The 15,831-nt window shown below is 44.5% G+C and overlaps 1 protein-coding gene across 4 annotated transcripts in view; it reads right to left on the bottom strand.

Annotated features, from left to right (window-relative positions):
- Positions 1-15,831, bottom strand: part of ADAMTS2 (ADAM metallopeptidase with thrombospondin type 1 motif 2) — a 223,945-nt gene that overhangs the window by 174,184 nt on the left and 33,930 nt on the right. The window contains exon 1 of one of the 4 annotated variants that reach the window (XM_003123651.7): positions 13,056-13,183. The exons of the other annotated variants lie outside the window; for them this stretch is intronic. The gene's annotated coding sequence lies outside the window, so the exon portion shown is untranslated. Of the gene's footprint in view, positions 1-13,055; positions 13,184-15,831 lie in introns of those variants that run through there. 4 annotated transcript variants of the gene reach the window in all.

Genomic DNA, 15,831 nt, shown 5'->3' with positions numbered 1-15,831 from the left:
CCATAGGATTTAAACAAGACCATAGCATTTAAACAAAATCTAAAGTTTCATAGTTTGGTATCAAAACATCCAAATCCAGTCCAAAATTACTTGACTTCTAAAGAACCAAGAAAATCCCAACTCGCATGGGAAAAGACAATAAACAGACATCAACAGTGAGATAACACATATGTTGGGATTATCTGACAAGGATTTTAAAGCAACTCTTATAAGAAGTCTCCATAATGTAAGAGCAAAAACTCTTGCAATGAATGGAAAGATAGTAAGAAATAGAAGACAGGAGCTCCCTTGTGGCTCAGTTGATTAAGGAATTGGTGTTGTCACTGCTGTGGCTGTGGACACAGCTTTGTTGAAGCTTTTATCCCTGATCTGGGAATTTCCATATGCCATGGGCACAGCTAAAGGAAAATAAAAGGAAATAGAAGATATAAAATAAAGAACAAAATAGTAACTTTACAACTAAAAAATAAAATAACCAAACTAAAAACCTCACTAAATAGGCTCAATAGTAGAATGGAGATAACAGAGGAATGAATCAGTGAACTTCAAGACAGATTCACAGAAATTTCCAATTTGAACATCAGAGAGAAAAAATATTTTTATAATGAAGAGAATTCTAGAGACCTGTGAGAAATTACCAAAATATCTAAAAATTGATGTCATCAGTGTTTCAGAAGAGGAGATACAGTACAGTGATTTTTAAAAATAGTAATAATTGAAAAAATGGGAGCTCCTATTGTGGCTCAGGAGTAACAAACCCATCTAGTATCCATGAGGAGGCAGGTTTGATCCCTGGCCTCACTCAGTGGGTTAAGGATCTGGCATTGCTGTGAGCTGTGGTGTAGGTAACAGATGTGGCTCAGACCCTGTGTTGCTGTGGTTGTGGCATAGGCTGGCAGGTGAGGTTCCAATTCAACCCTAGACTGGGAACTTCCACATGCCACACCTGCTGCCTAAAAATGACAAAGGAAGGGAGGAAGGAAGGAAGGGAGGGAGGGAGGGAGGGAGGGGAAAAGAAAAAATGGTTGAAAACTTCCCAAATCTGTTGAAAGATATAAATCTACAGATTTGTTTATTCACTACAGCACAGTGAATAAACAGGATAAATCCAAAGAAATCTACTCCTACACATGTTATAACAAAACTGTCGAAAACTATAGACAAAAGTACATATAGTGAAAGTAGCCAGAGAAAAACAGTATATTACTTTTGGGGAGAAAATGAGTCAAATTATCACAGATTTCTCATCAAAACTATGGAGTCTAAAGGAAGTAGAAAAACATTTTTAGCACGCTGAAAGAAAAGAACTACCAACACAAAATTGTATTTCCAGAAAAAATATCCTTCAATAATTATGGAGACTTTGTCTCATTCTTGCCATTCTCAGATCAAGAAAAACTAAGAATTTATTGACAGCAGACCTACTCTAAAATAGTTGCTAAAGGAAGTTATTTAGACACAAAGGAAATGATAGCAGAAGAAAATTTTGAACATCAGGCATAAAGGAAGAACAACAGAAATAGTAAATGTCTGGAAAAATATAACAGACCATTCTCTTAAGTAAGAATTATAATATCATCTGATGGCAAAGAAGACTCTCTGTATATAGCTGTACAAAACACAACCTTAACAGAAAGAGGGTGAAGTAAGAAAAACCTATATAATGATGAAGTTTCAACATTCAACTTGAAGTTGTAAAAATATTTCACTGTTCTAAGCAGAGAGTGAAAAGTTAAGTATATTTATTATAATCCCTAGAGCAACCACCAAAACAACTATATAAAGAGTTAAAGTCAAACACACAGGTTAGTTTAAATGGAATACTAAAAAATGTTCAATAGTTATAAATATAAGAGCAAAATAAACCCAAAGTAAGCAGAAGGAAGGAAATAAAAATAAGAGTTTAAAAAATCAATGAACCTTAGTATACAAAAATAACAGAGAAAAAATCAATGAAGCAAAAAACCGGTTCTCTGTAAAGATCAATAAAATTGATAAATCTCTATTAAGACTGACACTTTTTAAAAAGGAAAGAATCTTTGATATCACTTATATCTGGAATCTAATATATCACAAAAATGAACCTTTCCACAGAAAAGAAAATCATGGACTTGGAGAACAGACTTGTGGTTGCCATGGTGGAGGGGGAGGGAGTGGGATGGACTGGAAGTCTGGGGTTAAGAGATGCAGACTATTGCCTTTTGGAATGGATAGGCAATGAGTTCCTGCTGTATAGCACTGGGATCTATGTCTAATCACTTGGGATGAATCTATACATGTATGTGCAACCAGGTCACCACGCTGTACAGTAGAAAATGGACAGAACACTGTAAACTAGCTATAATGAAAAAAAATCATTATTTAAAAAAGAATGAAAGGGAAAAGAAAAAAATAAAAAATAAAAAGGAAAGAATCTACAAATTAACAATATCAAGAATTTTTTAAAGGATATCACTAAGACTTCGCAGGCATTAAAAAGATAAAAGAATACTAGAAACAACTCTATACACATAATTCAACTTTGATGAAATTCATGGCTTTCTCAAAAACCACAAACTAACAAAACTCACCTGAGATGGCCTGAAAGGTCCATAACTATCAAAGAAATTGAATTCATAGTCTAAAAGCTTCCAAAAAGGAAGTCTTTAGGCCCAGATGGTTTTACTGGCAAATTCTACCAAATATTTAAGGAAGAAATGACACCAATTCTGCACAATCTCTTTTAGAAAAGAGAAGAGGAAGGAACACTTCTCCACTCCTTTTACAAAGCCAACATTACCCTGATGCCAAAATCAGACAAAGATAGTTCAGGGGAAAAAAATTATAGCCCAATATCCGTGAAGAACACAGATGCAAAAATTCTCAACAAAAATTGTTGAATCCAGTCCAGCAATGCATTAAAAATTATAATGTACCACAACAAGTACTATTTATCCTGGAATGCAAGCTGGCACAATATTTAAGAGTCAATGTAATCTACCATATTAACAGACTAAAAAAAGAAAAAACATATCATCATATCAAATGATCCTGAAAAAGAATTTGATAAAATTTAATATTCATTTATGGATAAAATTTTAAAACTCTCAGCTAACTAATTTTCTTAACCTGACAAAGAGCATCTATAAAAATACCTAAAGCTAACATGATACTCAGTCATGAATGATTAAAAATTTCCCCCTAAGGTAGGAAACATTCTCCCTACTCAAATTCAACATTATACTGGAAGTCCTACACAGTGTGGTAGGGCAAGAAAAATAAACAAGAGGCATACAGATTAGAAAGGAAGAAATACAGCTGTCCCTATTCCCAGACAACAGGATTGTATAAGCCAAAAATTCCAAGTAATCTGTAATGGGGACTTCTAGAAATAACAAATGAGTTTATTAAGGTAACAGTACAGAAGATCAAAACACAAATCTATCAATATGTCTATATTGTAGCAATAAACTCTTGGAAACTGCCCCCCAAAGTAAGCCACATATAGCACTTAAAAACAAAACACTTAGATATAAATCTAAAGTACATATGAAGGATTTGTATCCTGAAAACTAAAAAATGCTGATAAAAAGAAATTTTAAGGGACCTAAATAAATGATGAGATATACTATGTTCATGGACTAAAAAGCTCAACCTAGTAAAGATATCAGTTCTCCATAAATTGGTCTATAGATTTAAGGCAATTCCAACCAAAATATAAACAGGACTTTTTCAGCTACAAACAAGATTATTCTAAGATTTATGTGGAAAGGTAAAAGAATTAGAACTAGCCATGACAATTTTGAAAAAGAATAAAGCTGGACAATCACTCTGCCCAAAGCCACCAGGCTAAAGCCAATATAGCTATGGTAATCAAGATAGTGTGGTGTTGGCAAAAGGATGGACACATAGATCAGTGAAGTTGAGGTTGGTGGGGATTCTGCAGACACCAAATATGGACAGAGCCCAGGTGTATGTCCCCAGAGAACTTCAACCATGCCGCTTGGCCAAGGGCCACAACTCTGCAGGTGGTGTAGCTGGCAGTGAGAGGTATGGCACAAGAAGGGTGGTGCTGACTCTGATTTGGAACAAGCCAGAGCAGACAGATTCAGAGATGGCCCTGGAATCCTATCACACTCATTCACAGGCTTTCTCTGGAGCTGCCCTGAATAAAGCTAGGGAGAATACAACTTGTACCCACAAATGCCCATGAGTGGACCTTATCTGTGCACTTTGCTAGTGTCCTAAGGAGGGATAGGAGGTTGATAACTACTGTATGGATGAGCCAGGTCCTCCCTCAGCTCAATCCCAGAGTCTATGTGCCTGGCCTCTGCCTCTTGAGCCCTAACATGCTCTGCACACTCAGGGCTCAGAAAGCTAAAAATCTGGCTGCCCCTGGACAGCTTCTGGAATACCCTGACCCTCATCCCCACTTGGTAAACTCCTACTCAACCTTCAGGGCCCAAATCCAACTCCTTTCACAGACAGAAAGTGGAAGGTGGAACAGGACAAGGAGGTCAGGAATGAGAAAATTTCAGTAAATAACATGCTGTGGAAGAGGCTGAGAACAGCTCCCTCAGTGCCCTCACCTCCCCATGCATGGGAAAGTCAGACCTGCAAGAACCAGCCCACTACACCAAATCTCTGATGATTAAAATACCCACATGCTCTGTTCCAACAGTTCCGCTCATAGCATCTATCCTATAGACACCACTGCCCCCTCAGAGCACCAGCAGACAGGCTCACTGAGCTTCTCTCTTAATTGTAAAAGCTGGAAAGGACCCAAGTACCCAACCCAGGGGCCCACTAAATATTCTGTGAGGTAGCTCACCAAAATTGAATCAAGAAGAAATAGATAATTTGATCAGACTGATCACTAGAAGTGAAATTGAATATGTAATCAAAAAAAAAACTCCCTATAAACAAAAGTCCAGGATCAGATGACTTCATAGGCAAATTCTACCAAACATATAAAGAAGAACTTATACTGATCCTTCTTAAAGTCTTCCAAAAGACTGAAAAAGAAGGAACACCCCCAAAGACATTCTATGAAACCACCATCACCACCAGACAAAGATCCTACCAAAAAAGAAAACTGTAGGCCAATATTTTTGATAAATATAGATGCAAGAATTCTCAACAACATTTCAGCAAACCAAATCCAACAACACATAAAAAAGACCACACACCACGACCAAGTGTGATTCATTTCAAGTTCACAAGGTTGGTTCAACATACACAAATCAATGAATGTAATACATCATATTAACAAAAGAAAAGTTAAAAAAACCACATGATCATCTCAATAGATGCAGAAAAAGCACTTAACAAAACTTAACATCTATTCCTGATAAAAACTCTTAGCAAAGTGGGAGCATATCTCAATATAATAGAAGCTATTTATGACAAACCCACAGCCAATATAATACGCAATGAAGAAAAGCTGAAAGCTTTTCCACTAAAATCTGGGACAAGACAAGGATGCCCACTCTCACCACTTTTATTCAACATAGTATTGGGAGTCCTAGTCACAGCTGCCCCTGGACAGAAATGAATGAAGGAAGGAGGGTAGGAAGGAAGGAAAGAAAGAAAAAGTATCCAAATTGGAAGAGAAGAGGTTAAACTGTCACTCTATGCAGATGACATGATACTATATATAGAAAACCCTACAGACTCTATACAATAATGATTCAATATGATAAGTGAATTCAGCAAAGCAGCAAGATAGAAGATTAACACTCAGAAATCAATTGAATTTTTGTATACTAACAATGAAATATTGGAAAAGGAATATAAAAAAGCAATGCCTTTTAAAATCACACCAAAAAAAAAAACCTAGGAATAAACCTATCCAAGGAGGCAAAAGACTTATTCACTGAGAACTATAAAACATTGATAAAGGAAATTAAAGAGGATTCAAAAAATGGAAAGATATCCCATGCTCCTGGATTGGAAGAATTAATATTGTTAAAATGGCCATACTACCCGAAGCAATCTACAGATTTAATGCAATCCATATCAAACTACTCATGACATTTCTCACAGAAATAGAAAAAACAATCCAAAAATTTATAAAAGACACAGACAGACTTGCTAAAGCAATCCTGAGGGGGAAAAAAATGAAGCATGAGGCATAACTCTCCCAGACTTCAGATAATATTACAAAGCTATAGTATTCAAAAAAGTGTGCTACTGGTACAAAAACAGACATATGGATCAATGGAACAAATAGAGAACACATAAATAAACCCAGACACCTACAGTCAAGTAATCTTAGGTAAAGGAGGCAAGAGTATAAAATGGGAAAAAGGCAGTCTCTTCAGTAAGTGGTGCAGGGAAAACTGGACAGCTGCTTGTAAATCACTGAAACTATAACATGCCCTCACACCGTGCACAAAGATAAACTCAAAATGGCTTAAAGACTTAAACATTAGACAGCATAAAACTCCTAGAAGAGAACATAGGCAAAACATTCCCTGACATAAACTGTACAAATGTTTTCTTAGGTAGGTCTTCCAAGGCAATAAAAATAAAAACAAAAATAAACAAATGAGACCTAATCAAACTTGCAAGCTTTTGCACAGCAAAGGAAACCATAAAAAAATATGAAAAGACAATCTACAGAAGGGGAGAAAATAGTTGCAAAAATGATGTAACCAACAAGGGCTTAATCTCCAAAATATGCAAACAACTCATACAACTCAACGACAATGACAAAAAAACAACAACAACAACAACAACAAAAAAAAAACCAACCCAACTGAAAAATGGGCAGGAGACCTAAATACACACTTCTCCAAAGAAGGCATACGGATGGCCACTAGGCACATGACAAGATGCTCAACAGTATTAATTAATAGAAAAATGCAAACAAAACTATAGTGAGGTACCACCTCACACCCATTAGAATGGCCATCATTTAAGGTCTACCAATAAAAAATACTGGAGAGGGTGTGGAGAAAAAGGAATCCTCCTACACTGTTGGTGGGAATGCAATTGGTGCAACCAGTACAAAGAACAATTTGGAGGTTCCTTACAAAACCAAAAAAGAGCTACCATATGATCCAGCAATCCCACTCCTGGGCATATATCTAGACAAAACTATAATTTAAAAAGATACATGCACCCCTATGTTCATTGCAGCACTATTCACAATAGCCAAGACATAGAAACAACTTAAATGTCCATCGACAGATGAATGGATCAGGAAGATATAATGGGATACGGTTCAGCTATAGAAAAGAATGAAATAATGCCATTTGTAGCAATATGGATGCAACTACAGATCCTCACATTAAGTGAAGTAAGTTAGAGAAGGAAGAATACCATATGAGATCGCTTGCATGTGGAATCTAAAATATGGCACAAATGAACCTATGTACAAAACAGAAACAGAACCACAGACATGTAGAACAGATTGGAGGTTGCCAAGGGGGAAGGGGAGGCAGTGGGATGGACTGGGAGTTTAGGATTAATAGATGCAAACTATTATATTTAGGATAGGTAAACAATGAGGTCCTGCTGTATAACACAGGGAACTATATCCAATCTCCTGGGAGAGACCATGATGGAAAATAATATTTTTTTAAAAAGAATGTGTGTTCACTCATTATTAGAGAAATGCAAATCAAAACCACGATGAGGTACCACCTTACACCAGCCAGAATGGCCATCATCCAAAAGTCTACAAACAATAAGTGCTGGAGAGGGTATGGAGAAAAAGGAACCCTAGTACACTGTTGGTGGGACTGTAAATTGGTGCAACCACTGTGGAAAGCAGTATGGAGATTCCTCAGAAAACTAAACATAGAACTACCATTTGACCCAGCAATCCCACTCCTGGGCATCTATCCAGAGAAAACCATGACTCGCAAAGACACATGTACTCCAATGTTCATTGCAGCACTATTTACAATAGCCAAGACATGGAAACAACCTAAATGTCCATCGACAGAGGAGTGGATCCAGAAGATGTGGTACATATACACAATGGAATATTACTCAGCCATTAAAAAGAACGAAATACCAGCATTTTTAGCAACATGGATGGACCTAGAAACTATCATGCTAAGTGAAGTCAGCCATACAATGAGACACCAACATCAAATGCTTTCACTGACATGTGGAATCTGAAAAAAAGACAGACGGAAGTTCTTTGCAGAACAGATGCTGACTCACAGACATTGAAAAACTTATGGTCTCCGGAGGAGACAGTTTGGGGGGTGAGGGGATGTGCTTGGGCTGTGGGATGGAAATCCTGTGAAATTGGATTGTTATGATCATTATACAACTACAGATGTGATAAATTCATTTGAGTAATAAAAAATAAAAAGAATGTGTGTGTATTATATATATATATATATGTCACTGAGTAATTTTGCTGTATAGCAAAAATTGGCACAACAGTATAAATATACTATACTTTTTTTTTTTTTTTGCTTTGCTTTTTTGCTTTTTTTAAGGGCCATACCCACGGCACATGGAAGTTCCCAGGCTAGGGGTTAAATTGAAGCTGTAGCTGCTGGCCTACACCACAGCCACAGCAATGTGGGATCTGAGCCATGTCTGTGACCTACACCACAGCTCACTGCAACGCCAGATCCTTAACCCACTGAGCGAGGCCAGGGATTGAACCCTCAACCTCATGGTTACCAGTCGGATCCACTTCTGCTGTGCCACAACGGGAACTCCCAACTATACTTTAATAAAAAAAAATATTCTGTGATGTGTCTACAGGATACAGTCCAGGATGGGGGGGGTATCAAATGAGCCCAATCTCTGCACATCAGCATGGCTAAGTCCCCAGGATATATTTTTGAATGAAAAATACCAATTATAGGAAAGCAATTATAGAATAAGTTTTAGTATATACGGAATGTTTTTAAAGGAAGGAGAGAAATATACAAACAGTTCTATATATTTTTCTTGAAGTACACTTAGATGCAGGTAAACACATAGAAAAAAGTCTAGAAGTCTATTTTTCCAATGCCCGCATTCCCTCAGAGCAGTGGGGGCCAAGAGCCTGAGCAGCGCCAGTCAGGGCTTTGGCTTCATCTGCATGGCTGCAGGCTTTACAAGCAGAACACATTCAAATGACTTGGGTGATTAAAATATAATGAAAGGAGATGAGTTCCTTGAAATTGGAATTTTTTTCAAAAGAGAAGACCCTGCCATAAAAGTTCCAAGGCTGACCCTGGCAGACAGAGGCCAGCAGGGCGAGGCCAGGGTGCACACAGAGGACTCCCAGCCTCGGTCTCTTGAGATGAGAGGGCCCTGGCTCAGAAGTGAGGGCTCAGTGCAGGGGCCCCACCCCAGAGCACAGGGCGCAACTGGATTTATCTGGGAGCAAGGTGGCCTGGCACTTAGAACACGCATGTGCACACACGCTCACTTGTACACAAACACAAAATCACACTCCTATGCACATACATACAAACACAACACACCCATCACCGTAATCATGCTCACATGTGCACCTACACAGACTCACACTCAAAGACATGCTCTCCTGTGGACACACACACATAAACATATGCCCACACAACTCATGCGCATACACAGGTTCACAGCGCACAAGCTCACACATATACCATTAAACACAGACCACAAACTGACACTCACGCACCACTCACACACATAAAAACACCTTCACAGACACATAAGCACACTCACACACAGTCACATGGACATACACATGCAAATGAGCATTCAGACCCACTACCTGAACACACGTACAAGCACTCATTTGGACGTACCAGTCAAAAACATGCCTGCACACGCTCATGCTCACTTACACACACATTCACACACACCCAGTAGTCACAGATCCTCCGGGCCAGGGCAGCCTGTGAGCAGGAAGAGGCCCCCAAGAGCTCCTCCAATCCTGTGTTCCTGCAGGAAGGGACATGCCCAGGGAGGGGTGTCTGGCCCAAGGGAGGGCAGGGAGCTGGACCTCTAACCTCTACAGCTGGCCCCACGCCCGCAGAAAGCCACTCAGGTGAACCTGACCTTGGAACTGACACCCAGGGAGGAACCAAGCAGTGAGATTGTTCCCAGGGCACCGAGTGCCCCTGCAGATGTTAGGACAACAGTCTGTGCTGGAGGCTCTTAGGAGGGGCCCCACTGAGGACACAGCACTTGTTCTGGGACAAGGCCCAATAGGATCTAGGAACCTGGAGGCTTGGGGAGCAGAGCTGGGCAAAGGGCCCTGAGGGAGATGGGGGTCAGCCAGGTGCCAGGTGGGGGATAAGCTAAAGAGCCCCCCCCCCAGGAAGCCAGTCCCACCCCTTTAAATGCCCAGGAGCTTCAACCCTGGGCCTGAGTCCTCAGGCTGGTGAGTGAGCCCAGTACCCAGAAGAGGATGAAATGGGGCAGCCATGGGAGGTGAAACCTGAGATGAGCCAGGAGCCAGCCAGCCTGAGTTTAGTCCAAACCCCCACTCACCAGCATGAGGCAAACACTGGTGCCCACACTGCATCCCCGCCCCCAGGTCACCCATCCCTGCTGTGCACTGCTGTCCATCCCAGCAGGTGCTATGAGGGCAACGCTACCCTCCACGGAGCCCATTGGCCATCCCAGGGTCCCAGCACCCAGCCAGCCCCAGGTGGGCACTGCTCATCATGCGAGCACAGCTCTGTGGCACAGCCAAAGCTCTGCCCGTAAGGGCTCAACAGCTTAAGAAGCCCCGTCCTGGAGCCCACCAATCTGCAGGGGCTTCCCGGGCGAGGCTGCACTGTTTGCTGACAGGGCCAGGGACTATTCCAGGCTGGCAGCCAGAGCACACTGAGCCCTCATGACCTCCATTCTCCACACAGTTGCCCAACAGAATCTCTGAAACATGAATCAGACCGTCCCCAAGCCCTCCAGAGGCTTCCCACAACGTGACTGCCCTGTCACTGACTTCTCCTTCACTCGGAGTTCCTGCCACAAATAGCTTCCTTCTGTCCTTGGCACACTTCGACTTAGTTCCTGCCCCAGGGCCTTTACACCTGCTGTCCCTTCCACCTGGAATTCCAGGTCTCCACTCAAATGTCTCCGAGAGGAGGACCTTGGCTGTAAGTGCCCCTTCTCTGTCGCACTCTATCCTACCATGCTGTTCTATTTTTTTCCTAACACTACTTCCCCATAAGCCACATGTGGGGTCTTTATTGGGCCACTGTCTCTCTTCCAACCAGAAGATCTCAGGAGAGTGGCGTTTTCCTTGTTGGACCCACAGCCCCCAGACCAATGCCTGGCGCCTACAAATACGGGCAAGTCGCTTCCCACAGTTGCTTCCCTTTGGAGCCTCCATTTCCCCTGCTAGCCTGGGGCTTCCTTCTCAAGGTCATCATCTCACACAGTGGGCCAAGGTCACCAGCTTCTGGTGTGAGCAGGGCATAGGTAAGAGGAAGTGTAAAAGCAAAGTTTATGCTGGGCATTCTGGTGCTCTGCTTTCTCTCCGGTTTATAAAACATTCAGGTTGCTTGCCTGCCAATGGGAACACAGGCGCGGGGAGTTGTCTGACGTTGACTGTCTTAGCAGCAGGAGAATCCGAGGGGATGTCGGGAGGCTCCGGGACCATCTGACAAATGACCGCCTCAGGGATCCGCAGAAGTCAGCGGTGCCGGGAGAGAGCACTTGAAATGCCAGCTGGAAAGGTCAAGTGTGCCAGCTGGAAGGGGAGCTGCGGAGCCCCGCGGGCAGGCAGAAGGGGGACACAGGGCAGCCACCACTGCTCCCGGAGCAAGGGTGAAGGTGGGCAAGGGGCCGTGGGGAATCCCTGCAATATGATGGCCACATGCAATAGGTCACATTTTCCTTCTCTGGACAAATACTTTGGAGGAATTCTTTAAAACTGTATTCACAGAATACATTCTCCCAAAACGCACACGGATGGGGAGGGAGGGTATGAAGCCTCGAGCCCTCCCAGAGCAGTGCTGCCTCCTTGGTGGGGGTGGGGGGGGGTGCAGGCAAAGCCCAGTGGGTGTGTCAGCAGCCCAGACCCAATGTGTCACCTGGGAGCTTGTTAGAAAGGAGGAATCCCAGGACCACTCCAGACCTGCCTGATCAGAAGCTGCGTGGTTGCAAGTTCCCAGGTGATCTGATGCTTATTAAAGTCTAGGACATAGTTGTGTGCGTGTGTATGTGCATGCATGGGTGCTGGGAGAGCACCTGAAACCTACTTTCTTAGCCACCTTCCACTACTCAGCACAGTGTTATTAGCAATGATGTACATGCTGTAACTTAGGTCTCTGGACTTATCTTTCCTGCGTTAAGTGCAGCTTTGTACCTCTGACCAACGTCTCCCCATTTCCCGCAAACCCCAGCCCCTGGTAACCACCCTTCTACTATCTGCTTCTATGTATTTGACTTTTTTTAGATTCCACATTATCAGTGAGAGCATGTAGTATTTTCCTTTCTCTGTCTGGCTTGTTTCACTTAGTATAATGTCTTCCAGTTTCATCCACATTATCACAAATGGCAGAATCTCCTTTTTGAAGATCAAACAATATTCCATTATGTGTATGTGTGTCTATATATATATATATATATCATATATATATAAAATAATTCTTTATCCATCCATCTGTATGACAACTGTCGTAATTATTTCATCGTGCATGTATATCGAATCATCATGCATACTTTAAATATATACAATTTTTATTTTAAAAAATAAAAGTCAATTTAAAATAAGTCTGGGATGTGCTGCTCTACACCCGCCAGGGCCCCTCAAAGATGAGCAGAGGGCCCCTGGAGGAGCCTGGGCTGCTGAACCTCCCCGCAGCCTCACCACTGTATGGCCTGGGTAGTGAAGCTCTTCCTGATCCACAAGCCTCACTTTCCCTGGAGATAAAAATGAGAGGACTCTCTCGGCCTGGCAAAGGCTGGACGACCAAGGAGAGGCTGCTGGGAACCCCTGGAGAAGCAAGAGCTCCAGGGCCTTGGTCGGCCTCCGGGTGATGGTGAGAGAGCCACCGCGCCACATAGAGGCCACACTGTGGGGTCAGAGAGGCTCTGTCCCGGACAGGCTGCCCACCCCAGCACACAGCACCTGGGACCAAGTCACCCACCCACCCCAGCCCGCTGTCACCCACCTGCTAGCGCATTCCTGCCAGCCTCTGGCCCCTCTCTTCCACTCTGGGGTAGGGCCAAGGACCCCCCCTGAGGGCAGGAGCAGTGCTTGCCGTTCACCATCTCAAAGACAACAGGAAACAACTGTTCTAAACCACTCTCCAAACCAGATTATATAAGGGCAAGATACGTATGTTCAACAGATGTTGGCTCAGATGCTGATCCTCCCCCACCCGCCAATCAGGACAGCCATCTCTGCTTCCGCTCGGGGCCCGGCCCTCCTGGCCCAGGAGGAGCTGACCTCTGGCTGAACACGCCCTTGGAAAGGCCTGATTCTGCACTGTCCTGAGCCGGGCTGCAAGCCCAGCCCCTTTCCGAGGGCTCTCAAGGCTCTTAGTAACCCAGGGGCGGGCGCAGGCCCTGCTCAGAGGCACAGCGAGTGGCCAGGGTCGGCCGGCTGCGCACGCGGAGAATCACAGTAAACCTGTCCACGAAGGCCCAGCCACGGAGAAGCATGTGAAGAGTGGGCACCTTGCCCTGCAGAAGGGAAGGCAGAGAGGCCAGAAGCGGGGAGGGGACAGAGTGGGCACTGGGGTCCCCATCACAGGTCTCCAGACCCCCTGGCCTGGGCTGATGCCACAAGGGGCAAAGATGCAAATACAGCATTTAAGGCCACAGGGTGTGATCGGCTCCAAAGATGTGCCCCCATCGTAATGTCCCAGACCTGTCAGGGTTATTACCTCCTATGACAAAAAAAGCTCTGCAATTACACTAAGGATCTGGAGGTGGAAGACAATCCTAAATTATCAGCACAACCCTAAGTGCAATCACAGGCCCATTTCCTTATAAGAGGGAAGCAGAGGGAGATCAGACAGACACACGGAGGGGGCCGTGTGAAGACAGCAGAGACAGAGACTGAAGATGCTGGCCTTGAAGACAGGAGTGATGTGGCCACAAGCCAGGGGATGCCAGAAGCCACCAGGCCCTGAAGAGGTAAGAAACAGAGTCTTGGAGTTCCCGTCATGGTGCAGCAGAAACGAATCCAACTAGGAACCATGAGGTTTCAGGTTTGATCCCTGCCTTGATCAATGGGTTAAGGATCTGGTGTTGCCGTAAACTGTGGTGTAGGTCGCAGACATGGCTCGGATCTGGCATTACTGTGGCTGTGGCATAGGCCAGCGGCTACAGCTCCAATTAGACCCCTGGCCTGGGAACCTCCATATGCCACAGGTGCAGCCCTAAAAAGACAAAAGACAAAAAGAAAAAGAAAAAAGAAACAGCATCTCCCCTGGAGCTGCGGGTGAGAGCACAGCCCTGCCAACACCCTGATTTCCATCTCTAGAACTGGGAGAGAATCCATTTCTGTTGTTTAAACCAGTAACCTGGTGGTAATTTGTTACATCACAAAACTGATAAAGGAGTTCCCACTGAGGCACAATAGGATTGACAGTGTCTCTGAAGCACCAGGATGTAGGGTCGATCCCCGGCCCGGCACAGTGGGTTAAAGGATCCCGTGTTGCTGCAGCTGCAGTGTGGTTGCAACTGCAGCTCAGATCTGATCCCTGGCCTGGGAACTCCACATGCCACAGGGTGGCCAAAAAAGAGAAAAGAAAATTGATAAAAGAAGGAACCTCGATATGGACTAAACGTGGTGACAGAACTATTCTAGAAGATCGGGGCAGGGGAGGGGCAGCAGAGTGGTCAGGGAGCTAATCCTCATCTTCCGTGGCAGGAAATCAATAGAAAATGTCAAAACCTGACACATCAAGAAAAAGCCCTAGAAGAGTATTCAAAGACATCATGGTAACTGCCAGAGCCAACAGCCTGAAACCCTCGGGGGCTCCCTTCTCGGGAATGGAAGCGGTACACACACATGCACACACTCATTCACAGGCATGCACAGCCCCAGACACTCTCTCATATACTCACGCAACTCACACTGCATTCTCAGACACACACACCCACACATGCATACACGCATATGCAAGACACACACACAGACTTAAATGCATTCTCACACTTCCATGTATCCTCACACCCATTCACGCCCACACATGTACACACATTCATACACACAACACACAGACTCAAAATGAATTCTCACACTTGCATGTACCCTCGCATCCACGCACACACACACACACACACACACACACACAAACACCCGTGCACCTCACAGAGCCAGAGGGGGAATCAGAGGGATCCCTGACCGGAGCCAGGGTGTCAGATCTGGGAGCAGGGGTTCCCGACCAGAACATGATGGGGCTCCCTGCACTCCCCCCGCCACACACACACCGGCCCCCAAGGCTCACCCCTGAGTGCCGTGCTTCTGCACCCACTCGGAGCAGGCAGGGCTGTGCCAGAGCCAGGCCCAGGGATGGTACTTCCTGGGCTCCGGGCCCCTTCCTGTCTCCTCCCCACCAGGTCGGCCCCCGTCCTTGTCTCGCTCCGCGCTCGGGAAGCACCGCTCGCCAGCCATCTGGGGCTTGGCTGGGCCTCAGCCTCCTGGCTGCCACGTCTCACTTGGAGCTGGGTGGGCGCCAGCTCTGAGCTAAGTGAGCGCGGGCGGTGGGGGGAGTGCAGGGAGCTGGGCAGGGACGGGACGAGGCTGCTCCTCCTCCCACACCGTGGCCGGAACAGACACTGTTTTCCCTTCCCTTTGGTAACAAGAGTAGTAAATCCCCCAGGCTCTACTCAGAGCCCCGTGGGCTCAGAAGCCCTCCTGCCTGCTCGCCCCTCTGTAGCCTCCTCTCGTGGCGTGTACTCTGCCATGTCCCCACTGGACTATGGCCCCATTTC

Source organism: Sus scrofa, chromosome 2, assembly GCF_054392235.1.
Source record: "Sus scrofa isolate SSC_HxYL_T2T_F1_AM1 chromosome 2, Sscrofa_HxYL_maternal_Yorkshire_Landrace_v2.0, whole genome shotgun sequence".
Classification (NCBI taxonomy): Eukaryota; Metazoa; Chordata; class Mammalia; order Artiodactyla; family Suidae; genus Sus; species Sus scrofa.
Note: the sequence above shows the minus strand (reverse complement) of the source record. Positions and strands in the feature narration are given on the sequence as shown.